At 38.6% G+C, this 13,533-nt stretch overlaps 1 protein-coding gene across 2 annotated transcripts in view; it reads left to right on the top strand.

Moving 5' to 3' along the window:
• Window positions 1-2,503: 2,503 nt before the first annotated feature.
• Window positions 2,504-13,533, top strand: part of RNF144B (ring finger protein 144B) — a 71,030-nt gene continuing 60,000 nt past the window's right edge. Inside the window, exon 1 of one of the 2 annotated variants that reach the window (XM_030971600.1) lies at window positions 2,504-2,537. The gene's annotated coding sequence lies outside the window, so the exon portion shown is untranslated. Of the gene's footprint in view, window positions 2,538-3,995; window positions 4,020-13,533 lie in introns of those variants that run through there. The other variant, XM_030971598.1, reaches the window with a different exon arrangement.

The following is a 13,533-nucleotide window of genomic DNA, read 5'->3' as shown; positions in this document are numbered from 1 at the left end:
CAGCTTTGCAGCCCCCAGCATAAAAAAGATGTGGATCTGTTGGAGCAGGTCCAGTGGAAAGCCATAAGGACTATCAGAGGCCTGGAGCACCTTCCATAGGAGGCCAGGCTCAGAGAGTTGGGGTAGTTCAGCCTGAAGAAGGCTCTAGGAAGACGTTAGAGCAGTCTCCCAGTACCTAAAGAGGGCTCAGCTATGCCGTGTGAGCCACAGATATTAGAGTACACAGCGAAGCTTTGTGGAGCTGGACAGCTTTCCAGAATTGTTGGTTTTCCCCCGCTACTTCTTCATTAAATAAATAGTTAAATGTATATAAAGACTTCTACGAAGAACACTTTTAAAAACTCCCAAATCCTGTTGCCTTTTTGCCTGCTCCCTAATTGCCTTCCCAATTAGGTTTATTTTAGAAGAGAAAACTTGCTGGCTCTAATGTATGGAGCTGAGTTCTAATACATTCTTTTCTTTTTTATTATGTCAATGTTGGTAAATTTGAGCTTTGAAGGCACCCTAAAAGTTTGAGTGTATTTTTGTCGGAAGGACAATTACTGACATAATAAGCGCTTAAAATCAGGTTCCATAATGTTACTTAATATATTGGAGTAAATACTTAAATATTTAATATATACCAAATATTGCTCATGTGATATGTTACCATGAGGCACAATGCTGCAAATGCAGGGAATCAAAACTGTGCTTGTCTAAAGTCTGTGCACAGCTGCAGGAAGCCACTCCACACTGCAGACCTGTGCTCAGAGCTGCCCTGCTGGACCAGGAGAGCAGCCACTGCTGAGAGGTGAGCACTCCAGCTGCCTCTGGAAGGTCCAAGAGTTTGGCTGCTTTTCTGGTTGTTTACTATTATGATTTGCTCTGAAGTGCTGAATTTTAATGTCACACCATTTTTACTTCTGTATAATTCAACCAGTTTCCAATGTGAGGCCTTCAAAGGACTGGTGGCTGCTCTCTTTAAAGCTTTCATAGCTAGAAGTGAGCATTGAGTACAGGGCTACAAACTGATTTTTCCGGGCAGGATGGTGGCTGTAGCATGTACTGCCATTGTGCAGCAGCTCCCTGCTTTGTTCTGGGTTCCACAGAATTTGAAGGAGCTTCGGTTTCAACTAGGAGCTCAGTTCACACTTGACTTTACAAGAAACAGTTGTAAAACTTTTAATGTTTGACTTTTATTTCACTTGAAATGGGTTGAAAGCATCTCAGGCAAACATATAAATCTCCTCATCTTTCACATGTAATGTTAACAGGCATTTGAAAAGATCAGTGTAAAGTCTTATGAGATCCATAAACCTTTTTGATTGCAGAAGGAAAATGCGTTCATTTCTGAAATCTCTTTGGGAAGTGGAAAAGAAAAATAGGTCATTAATCCAACGTGGAACAGAAAGTGTGAAGCTACAGCTTGAAAATTATTTTTGTTCAATGTACTATTAAAAGATGAAGACAGAAGCACTTGTAACCTTTGTAACTACAGAATTACAGTTCTTTTTAAAGCATTTGCAGAAGATGCTATGGTTTTCACTTTTTATGCTATGGTTTTCAGTTTTCAGGTGAAGAAAATATGCTTGCTTATTTGAGTTGACCTTTGCAGAGTCATCTCTCAACAGGGATCTGTGATGCATGTTTTTTTCCTTACCCTGACCTTTTTTCAAGGAGGAGAAGAAAAAATGTTGAATGAATTTGGTATATTATGTCTTTCTCGGGGGATAGATTAGTTGATAGTTTTGGCTATGTCAGGGTGAAAATGTAACTGTGTTTGTGACAGTTGACCTGAGAGCAGCCGTCAAACATGTTTTTGAGTCATGAAAATATTTGAAAATGTTCCTGTCAAATAATGGCATACAAAGTTCTTCCCTGACCTTGGAAGTCATTGCTTGTTTTAACAAAACAATCTTGTGGCATTTCTAGTTTCTGTGAATTAGGACCAGTAGGGTTCTTCAAAATTAATCTGTATTATCATTAATATAATAAAACAATCCAATCCCCCATGTCAGAGCATCATAATTAATTTGTTCTAGTGTCAGTCTGCTTTCTTTCATGCTGCATTTCATTTTCTAATGGAGGTTACAGGAAGAGAGAAATCATAACAGGACACTGAGAATTGAACTCTAATTTACATGGGAAAATATAATAATATAAAGTAGCAGTAAATTTCCTTTGGGAAAACAAGGTTTTCTTTGGTACTGTTGTTCTTGGTGAAGTTGTATGTGCTTTGACCTTGTCATCAATGACCTCAATAGAATAATTCCATCGACTTAAATTCACTACAGGATTTAATGTATTTTCCTTTTTCTTGTAGTCCCTAGATAATTTTACTGATTTCATAGGAAACATAAATTTAATTTAGTTTTAGATAACCAACTTCTGCTAATTCTGGGATGTTATGAACATTTCTAAAGCGTTTGCATAAATGTTCTGTTACTGAGTTAAGCGAATTAACATTTTCATTCCATATTTAAAATAATTTACACTTCTTGTTTTTACAGTAACTGCAACACAGAAGTATCCTTTCAAGTCCCTGAAGAAAGAATTGTGTAAGTAAACATATGGGAGTTAAGACTGTGTTAAATATTCTATATTCTTCCTAATTGAAGAGTGAACAAGAAGTCACTATGTGGCTTTTCATATGTCCAGCTTGCCTAACAGAGCTCAGACAAAGGCAGATGTTACACCTCCTAATCCTGTTGATTTAGCAGTGATTTTGATTGCACGTAATATAACATTATACTTAAGCAAATCTAAAGGTGGACTATGAAATGACATCTAGAGGATGAATATCAGTTTAGTCAGAGGGCATGTCTTTGCTACCAAACTTCATTCTCAAAACTTTTGCACAGTCTTTCTAAAAATGAAGAAATTATAGAAATATAATATTTTTTGTAAGAGTATTTAATACATTAGTTTTTATCTCACTGCAGCATTACATTTCTAGCCCTTTTTCAATTTCAGTCATGCTGTGGATATAAAAAACTACTACAAATCATGAAAGAAGCAGGAATAAAATATCATAATACTTTGACATTTATTGCATTATCTCCCTAAAGAAAATGCTTTGGTGCAGATGAAGAATTGCCTCTCTTGCTGACAACAAGGATCCTTCAGGTTGAGAAACTTTTTAAAATTCACCCTCAAGAGCTGTATCAAGGCTAGTTAAAGTGCTGTAGAAGCACCAGTGTAACCATTTAGTCTATACAAGTAATAACTTAAAGAACACAATAGTTTTATCTTTGCCATCTCATTATCCTCTAGACACATATATTCCCTACTCCTGGCTCAGGTAATAGAAGTACTTTGTCCTGGACAATTTTGGATGCATACTGGGGTCTAGGAGAATTGTGCGAGCTGAAGAAATCTCATAATCGCCTGTGCAAGTTTCATGTCTCTAAGGTGGCAGTCTTACATCCAACACTTTGCTGTTGCTAAGACCAAAGGCTCTGTCTGTCCCTCAGTAAATACAAGATATATAGGTCCTCAGCTAAACTAGAGGGGAGGTTTGGTACTTTGGGGAGCTTCACAGGTTTTTTGGGTTTTTTCTTGAAAGCTTCCTGCAGTCTGGGCATGGACTTTTGTATGATACTGGCATGTGTTTGTAAGTATACGTAAGTGTAAGTAGTTTCTTAAATTCAAAGTGCAGACAATATATATTTCTTTCACATCTGGATTCTGACTGCAGTTGACAAAATAGTGTTTCTAAGGTATAAGTTACAGTAAATTTCTGATATTAGGATAAGAAAAAGAAATTAGTCACAATTTTGTATTAACTTCATTCTAATATTACAGCTTCTTGGATTAGAATCAGTTTCCCCTTAAAAATGGGAAGGGTATTCATTCTAGGATAGCTGGCAACCACCCTTCACTGGTAAATCCATTATGTGATTGTTACTGGTGGGGGTTGGAAGATTCAATAACAAGTACTGTCCTGCTAAACGAAACTTTTTTAGGAACCCGAACTCAGGATATTGGACATTACAGAGTGGATCAAATTAGTCTATCAGTAGACTTCCTCCAGACAAAATGTAAGAAAATTTTGTGCAATATTTTGGATTGCCATATCTCTGTCTTGCAGCTTTTTTCAGTGGAGAAATTGGTTAAAATCCTTTTTCAGATAGTGGATAAGGAACTTGAAGCCATAGTCTCTATTTTTTTTCTATAGCCTGTGGTAGCACTGAGGAATGTTGTGGTGTGGTTCACAGCTTATCTCCACAGGCAGTTTTGTTGACCCAAATGAGGGAGTGGGGGGTGTGAATGAATAAGAAGTCTTAAGCTAATAGCACCTTTTCTCCACAACATGATCTCGAGGTTTTTGTTTAAAGTGAATTAATTGTTTAAAGTGGAATGGGGTGGTCCTTCATGAACTTACCTGAATAGAACCTCCAAGGAAAAAAAATACCTCTCTGGAGATGATTGCAGTGCGGCTCATTAGTCACTGACTTTCATCAGTGGTGACTGAGAGAGCTGAATAATTTTGAAAACTGAAGGCTCTTTTTCTATATATAAATAAACTTACTAGTTTGTTAAAATTATTAGTGGATGACTGAAATGTTCTTTAAACCCATGAGTCCTTTAAAATTATAAGAAAGCAATGTAAACATATTTTCCAAATAACAAACTATGGTATTTAAGTTACTTGCTTCATGCAGATGTATCATCCAGTGCCTCACATTCATTTTTTTCCCTTAGCTGGAGGTGTTTGGTGGAGCTAATAGGCAGAGATTTGCAAGGAAGTTCCTTACTTATTTGAAATAATATATTATGGTTGCTGTTAGTGAGCACTAGAGGGCTCCTTAGACTAAAGCAAAAGAATACAATGTCATGTTTGTCATCAAGGATTTGTCTGAGGCGTTTTGGTGTCTTGAATTAAATAATCAAAACCCTTGTTTTCATTAGAATAGTTTAAGGCTTCCCTTTTCAAGAAAAAATAAATGAATGTATTTGAAAGGAGAGGAATATAGCCTGTTGTTACATAGCAAGTGTTTGAGTTTTTGAGAAGTGTTGCCTTTATATGTAGGCATCCTACTGACTTACATTTTTATACATTTTTTTTGATTAGCAGTAAAGATTTTTTTCATATTCCCTTTCCAAGTGGTTTATTTTAAGATAACTTAAGTGCATAGTTTATTTCTTTCTGCTTATCTGTCCACCTTTAAATCTCTTTCCTTACATGGTGGTTAGTTTATAATTGCCCCTGCATTATGAAGGCCAAGTCTGCCTTGCAATCTAATAAAAGTGATTGCTGTATGCAGAGATGAATGTAAAATGTAGCTGTGCTTCTTTGGAAGTGTTTTTCAATCACTTTGGACTTGCTTTTCAAAAAAGGGCTGAACATTATATATTTGATGAATGTCAAAAATGATTCTTAGCTGGTCTGAATTTCTAGTGCAGCCCGAAGAGGCTTTGCCATCTTACACTGGCTGATATGTGGATTGGGTGTGTTTATTCCAGTGTTAGCTGATGCCTAGTTAGTTGATTTGGGGGAAAGGAGGACCTATAAAACCTACTCTATGCTGATGGGAAAAAAAAAAACATAAAAGAGGACCACTCTATAAGTTGTAGGGGAACAGTGGTCTTGTTGTCTTGGTTTACACAGTCTTTGTAGTCAGATATATTTTTTTTCATACATCGTCTTGATTTTTCTTTGTATAATGGTTCTTGTGCAGAATTTTTTTTAGTATTTTTCAAGGACACCATGGTGTTGCAGAAGGTAATTGATATTAGAGAAAGAGAGAGACATTAAAAATTGAATTAGTTATTATGGTACCCAATTTACATCACTCTAGGTAGCATAATTTTTTATTGTCAGAGGGAAGCCTGAAATTACGAGCCAAAATTAGTTCAACTGTGCTTTCAATATGTAAAGCTTTTACATAGACACAAATGTACACTTGTTTCAAGTGTAGACTTTGTAGAGAACAATGAGTAGGCTGCTTATTTAGAAAAATGAAGGGCATTTTTCCCCAATAGCAAGTCAATCATCAAAGCAGCAAATGAGACTTTAAATAAAGGCTGAGAGATAGTTTATTTATGGGACCAATGTCGTAGAAACCAGTGGAGATTTTTATGTCTTAAATAATGTTGGCAGCAGCAGCAGGGTAATTATACTTAAAACACTTTCTTTGTCTGTCAGACATTCCCTACTTTTTTGTATTTTCCTGGCCCTGATGTACTGTTTCCAGTCACAGGTATATGCAACTTATTTTTAGCCCTTGGTGGTGGTGTTCTGTACAAAACATTCTGCCTCCAAGTGGAATTTTTGGAAGTAAAGAAATGTAATGATGTAGTGGGCCCAAGAGCAGGAGATCTAGTTGAACTGTTTCCAGATCAGAGTGATCTATTCCCATCTGGCTTTTTTTTCAGGTTCCTGAGACTTGGTGACTCAAAATATCCATTGTTCGAAGGGGGGCTATGAATTTACAAGAAAGAATCTTTCCTAGTCAGAAAAGATTCTTACTGATGTTGAGTGAAGTGTTAACTGAGCAGAACAGCTTGCAAAGAGAGCAAGGAAAGAACATTATGGTCCATTTTATAATTTTCTCTCCCCCAGGTCCCATCAAGTTCACTTAATTGTTCTTACATGCTACAGGCTCTTGGGGGAGTGGGAGAAAGAGAATATTTGGAGAACGGTATCTAAGAGTGATGTAGGTGGAATTGGGGTGCTTTTCCTGCCAGGGAAAAAGATAGGGAAAGAAGATACAGTGTTGAAAAGCAATAGACTGAAGCATCTGCTGTACTGAGGTCAGACTGTGAGGAGGAGTGGGGAAGGTTAAGGGGGAAAGGAGACAAAGAAAACCTGCTACAAGCACAAATTGTCCCTGGCTGCTCCTAAACCTTCTACCCCTCTCAGAACCCTCTAATCTCTTGCTGGTACCCACTCCCTAGGGACATTTGGGAATCCCTCCAGACCTCTTTGACATCCTCACCCTTTCTCCACTGCAGTCCAACAACTTCCCCACCTACCATAACCCCACTCCTATCACCTCTGCCCTACCTTTATCCCTGCTCTGCTGCTGTTTCCAAATATTGCTGGCACAGGAATGAGGACAGAAGTACTTAGTTTCTTCTCATCCTCGGGGCAGTAGCATTTAGTTTTATCCATCTTGCTGAGGTGCCTTGAAGTGATTCCATGGAGGATAGCATAACTCTCTTCTCCCAAACACTGCCAATATTAGACCTAACAATTACCAGAATCAAAGTAATTTCAGTTTTCTTTGAGGATGAATGCACTGTCTGTGTAGTTCAGTTTGCTGCACACAAAGTGAATTTGAGCTATGGATGTTAGACTTCATTAAAATGTCTTCTGGACTCTCTATGGCCAAAGACGTGTCCACGTGCTATATTTCTATTTTCATCACTGATGAAGCATGATGTGTGTGGTGACTTAGATTAGAAGATGACAAACTTGGATCTGTCTCAGCTGCTGCTTCTAACTATCATAGAACCAAAATAGCATAAGCTACAACACAGTTCATAGAGCTTGCAAAACACACTTGCCTAGGGAAAATGCCAGCCAGGTACCAAACACTTTGGCAATGAGAAGGTTCCTTTGATATAATCAGCAGTTTATCCCATGAGTGCAGTCTAGGATTTAAGGAGAGTCTGTGTTGGCACTAGGCAGAACAGACTGAATGCTCAGTGAAAAGAACATAATGCATTTAGAAAATATTTCAGTCTTCTGTGTCATGGTTAGCTCTATTTGACTAGGCTTTGTTTGAATAAAAAATAGAATGTGAAATTCTGTGATTCTGGGAAGCCTGAGCTCATTTCCTAGCTCTACTAAGTTTTTGCTAATGTGACTTAATATATACATATATGTAATTCTGTGTAATTCCTACTTGAAATAATATTTTTAGCTTTTTCAATTCTACGTTTTAGGACAAGATTCAAAAATTGCCAAGAATTGCAGCACATCAGGAGGAAACTAAATTATGACAAATAGAGTCAGGAAAGATTAATGTATTTCACATTATTAGAAGATAAAGACTTATGTTTAAAAGAATCAAGTAATTCTAAAATGCTAACATGTCCAAGGACAGGGTTCTTTGGAGGAGAAAGATTTTGTTCTGTATTACATAAATTCTGTAGCAAAAGCTTGCTGCAGACAACATTTGACTATACTGCTGGTAAAACCATTTTGAAAAATTAATGAATGTATAATTTTGACATTTTGTAAATAAGTAATTATGCCAAACCTAATCATCAACAAAAAAAAAATCAAGAATTAAGAGCACATTTAGAACTCTGTCTTTCTGATGAAAGAAATTCTGTTGGGAATTTTAACAAATGTAGGGATTGGGAATTTTAACAAATATGGGGAATCCTCTTTCATATATAGTATTATTTGCCTCAATGCCTCTTTCAGTTTATAACAAGTTATATTAATATGGATCTTCAGAGGTATGGCTCTTCCTAGAGGAAAAGGTAATGTCTACCTGGATTGTAGAGAGGCAGTGAAAGAAAAGGAAGGGAAGAAAGTGAAATATTAATGTTAGACCCTGACTTCTGCCAGTAGAAAATGGTGGTCATGGGGCCAAACCAATTCCCATTACTTTGTATACCAGTAGGTGTGGGAATGCTGAAGAGGTCTGTTGTTTTGATGAAGTTTATAAAACCCACAGATATTTAGTAACCTATATAAGCAATATAATTAACTTAATAGCTTTTCATATAAATGCAGTTTATTCTTAATCTCAGAAGGTGGGCGTTGCCAACTAGTATCACAGCTAAATACTTTTCTGTGATAGGTATGCAGATATTTTTTCTCTACCCATTATCTAAAATTGATGTTTCCCAGTTTTCAGCTGAGAAGTTAGCTGGAAGTGGGAAATTTTATGTGGGTGGTGGTAAAAAATAACCCTTTTTCCAATGCAAAGCATACAGACACTCTCAGTGTACCCATAACTGTGTCCCTGTCTTTCCATTCTTGCTTTTTATTTTGTTTTCATGGGACAACCTGTCCAAAGATTCACAAAGACAGGCTGGATCCTGTGGACTTACCCCAGCTATCCATGTTCATTTTGCCAAGAGTTCATACTTTTTCCAATTGCACATTTCCTCCATAAAGCAAATTTTGCTTTAGGCTCCATGACACAGTTTAAAAATATGAACACAAAAACTGTCGGACTGCTATTGAGACCTGTCTTATAACACAGCAGCCAAAACCTTGTTAAATCTCTTGCTGATGCAGCTCTGATATCTCACAGCTAGAGGAAACTGAACTGCTTGCCACAAGTCCATCTTTTTTCAGGAATTGCATAGTGCCTCCTCTTCTGTCATGCCAAGGCCTTTCTGTAGGTGGAAGATAGGGCTGAGAACCTCAGTCTGAGGCAGCAGCACTGATCTTCTTAGATAGCTTCTTATTGGCTTCAATAAAGTGCATAAAACTTAATAGCACACTTAGTGGCTATTTTCTCTCTTTTGAGTTAGCTGTGCAAATAAACTCCCAGAAGCAGAAGTTGTGCGATGAAAGTAATTATCTCAGGCCATTTTGAAGGGTAAATTTTCTGATAAGTCTGTCATGCTGATGTGTTTCCTGAAAAGAAGCAAAAAGAAGCATCTCAGCGGCCTTCTCAAGAGATTAGATTTTCTGCTTTCAAAGAAAACACAGTGTGTGCAACTTCCCTATGTATCCCTTTGTCTGTCCATCTTCCCTCTCATGGTCTTGGACTCACTGCCCAGCTTGTAGTGGTTCCTGCCAGGTTGGAGGAGGCAGAGTTCAGGTCTAGTTCATTATGTTCAGCCGCTGCTGGTCCCCCCTCAGTGCAGATGTAGCACTAGGCTGGCAGGAGCTGGGAGGGAGGAAGGATGAGTGAGGTGACTCTGGGAAGGGGAAGGGCATGGAGAGGAGGCAGTGGAGAAATGCTATGAGAGACACTTGGGCAGAGCTGTGTGTGTTGGAGCAGTTCAGGTATTGTGCAAGATTGCTGTGAGGGAACATAGGCAATACAGCTGTCTTGCACTGGAGGGCTCAGGCACTGCATTACACTGTGGGTGCTAAATGTAGGACATGATTCTGTAGGAAACCAGGCTTCATTAGTCCTGCTGTTCCCAGGGTGACTTACAGAACAGTAGGCATGCTTTGACATATGGCTGTATACCAGCAAAACTTTGTGTGAATGGCTGGAAGACTGAGTGCTTTCTTTTGTTCCAAAGACACATTTTCATTTCTACAGAAAATGGAATTATTGAGGGCCTGCTGAGGATAGAAAGCCTGTAATTTATCAGGGAACTGCACTGGTAGGCATATCTAATCTGCCTAATCCATTGCCATTAGCATTGAACAGACAAAATGTTGAAAGCATACCTAAGCCTGCTGGTGATACAAAAGCGCCTAAAGCTAAATAGATTTTTTTTGTTTCTTGAGATTTATAGCTCACTTATGTTTGCTATACAAAAAAACCCAAATCTAACTGAATAATATTACTGTAACTTAGTTAAAGCTTTCTACTGACAGTATAAATCATGAGGACAAAGCTAGATTCCCTTTTATGTGCCTTTGGAATATTGATATAAAAATAGCTCTTTTTGTGTTCATAGTTCTTTACAATAGTTTAAAAGAATGCAGAGGCAGTAGCTCTATTGAAATGTATCTTTAAAATTGAGACTGGCACGTACTTGCATCAAAAGGGAAATTCAAGCGATTCTGACAAGCCACAGTTTTGGAGGGGATGGAATCATATTTGGTCCTTGTATGCGACTCCTCTGCTGATTCCCACTGAATTATTTCAAAAGGATACTTTTTTCTAACATTCACAAATGTGATTGTTTAACAACATTATCCCACACATTGTAATGCAGAGCAAAATAAAAAGGCAGAAAGAGGAGTGAATAAAGCTTAGTGAGCAAGCTGTGGTCAGTGTGGAAAAACAAACAAACAAAAAAAGGTGAAGTGTAGCTTGGTGCACTCTTTGGTGCTCTGGATCTCAAAGGCATTTATCCTGCAAGTGAGCCACTGGGAGCACCTATAACTTCCTCCTCCAGCAGCATCTATCTGATTTCAGTTAACAAAAATCCTCATGAACCTGTTTGGTGTAGTCTGATGAGAGAATGTGTTAAATCCTGTGATAGCTGGTCCTAATAGCCCTTCTCTTCAGACATTATTCATCTTTTACACAGTAGTGTGTTTTTCTTCAGCCTACTAATGCCAGACACTATCCAGTTAGCACAGCTCTTAATTTGCATTCTCTTTTTAATGATTTCTGTGTTTTTTTACTGCAGCAGCTTTGACTAAGTAGTCTTCTATTTTATTGACTATTCCCCTTTTAAGCTAGGGTAAATAATAACTGTGACCTGTGTTTTGAAGTGTTCAGTATTTATTTTGTTCTTGAAGAACCACTGAATAACTGGTCAGAGCTGGTTTTCAGGTGCCCTTGTAGCATGTCCGTTTAGCACTTCGCTCAGCAGCTCTTTGAAGGAGATGAGGTACAGAAGCAGAGGGCTTTTATCACCTTTTTTTTTTGCCTCTTGGAAACCTTATTGGAAATTCACACACAGTGCTAGGATGCATTAGTGATTTTGCCTTTTGCAGAAGTTGAAGAGCTCATTAGATACCATCAGGTTTGTTTTGTGCATGATATTAAGACAAATAATGCAATTATATGATCAAAATACTTGACTAAAGGTTGTCCAACACTCCAGATGCTGGTAACGTGCTGTGTGAACCTTTTGACTTTCAGGCCAGACTCCTCAGTCTGTGTTTTTTCTTTTACTGTAGTTTTACCCGACATGGAGCAGTTGTCCCAAGAGGAAGTCTACAAATGTAGCATAGCCCAGAAGAGGCTGAATAGCTGCAGGGAGCACAAATGGGCCAATACTGTTTTCTTGTAGTGGGTGTCAATATGGGGGGAAGGGACTGAAATATATATATATATATATATATAATATAAAAATATAAAAGAGGATAGCTTGTTCAGTTGGGTCAGGCTGGCAAAAGAGATTAATTGTTCTCACTTGGAAGTGGAGGTGGAAATGGAGGAGGAGCTCTGGAGCCCATGATGTTTCTCAAAGGCAGAAATCTTTCCCAGTGTCTAAAATCATGGCAAGGCAATGTTCGAGAGTTATCTGAGCTTCAGGGCAGCAGAGTACTGTTCTGCACACACTTCATGGGTTTCAACTACTCTGCCAAACAGTATTGAGTAGTATTGAATCTGCCACATGACTGGAGGCAGCTTAATAAAGACAGCATTCATGATAATTAAATGGCTCAAACAGACTTTGAAAAGAGAAACGTGTCTAGCTAAGGACTGGGACAGTTGATCCCTTGCTGACTTTGTCAGCAGGGCTTGGGACTTTGTATCCGAGAAAAGGCAAAGCTTTGTGTGATACTGCAAGGGGGCTGAGTCAGGGGATCACTAACCTGTCTGCCTGGCTACTGCAAACCTCAGTGACAGACAGACAGACAGACAAACAGAAGCTTTCTAGAGCCTGGTCTCTGCATTCTTCTATGTCTGTTTTTCAGGAAGCTGATCCACACAGAACTGTTCTTCCAGAGTGGTCTGTGGAGTGCTCCTTGATTTCATGGCATTTAAACACTGCTTTGTTTCTATCTCCTAACTAAGAGCTAATCCCTCCTAGAATAGTTTCCTTGTATCATTTTTCAGGACAATCAGTAACTGAGGCTCCAATTACAAATGCCAGGGAAAGTTCCTCTCAGTTGTGCATGTCAGCAAAATGTCTTCCTTTATTAAGGTGACTCCCATTGTGGAGGAAGGCTACATGGCAAAACACAGACTCTGCCAGAAACACCTCCGCATCTGAGGTGTTGGCAATATTTGTGTCATGATGAAGTAATTGGAGCACCCTACTGATTACTAAAACAGGTTCTTCCCAGACCTGTCTGAAACAGTGAGGATTTTTGAGGGGGAGGGGGCAGGTGGTGGTGGGGGGGTTGGTGGATGAACTAGGAAAAGCTGAAAAAGGGGGAAATCTCCCAGGAATTGTTCATTTAATGCCACGCAGGGACTGCCAGCTTTGTGATAAAATGTTTGACATCAACTGATGCAGGAGTGCTTCATGGGATGGGGCTCTTGAGTCTGGAAAAGTGTTCTGGCCAATGGATAAAATCTGCTTGAAAAAGTTTGTTGTTGTTTGTGGATTTTGTTGGGTTTTTTTGAAGTGACAAAATGACTGATTCTGGAAACAAGTGAAAGGAAATGTGTTGTTTTGTTGTGAGTGTTTTTCAGGCATTAGGTGTTACCATCAAACATCCTGTGGTGCTGGCTGTGGCTGTTCAGTTGTTTGTACAGTCCCTACACTGGCCTGTAGCTCATGCTGAGAACCCTCTCTCCCACCCACAACCTTTCAGCAGAGAGAATTGCTGCTTCTCCTCTCTACTTTCTGATCCTCCACAACTCACTGCTACTCCCTTGTCTTCTGCCATAAATGTCATCCTTGCTTGTGTTTTTATGTTTTATGTGGGCCCATCTATAAAAAAAAAGCACCTTGCCTTATTATTCATAAGGGAAACATCTCTTCTCTCAGCTTCTTTGCTTCCTCTATGACTTGTAACAGTGGCTAGTCAACAGTGATGACTAGTTA

Source organism: Camarhynchus parvulus, chromosome 2, assembly GCF_901933205.1.
Source record: "Camarhynchus parvulus chromosome 2, STF_HiC, whole genome shotgun sequence".
NCBI classification, from domain to species: Eukaryota; Metazoa; Chordata; class Aves; order Passeriformes; family Thraupidae; genus Camarhynchus; species Camarhynchus parvulus.
This window is presented reverse-complemented; position numbering and strand designations above follow the sequence as displayed.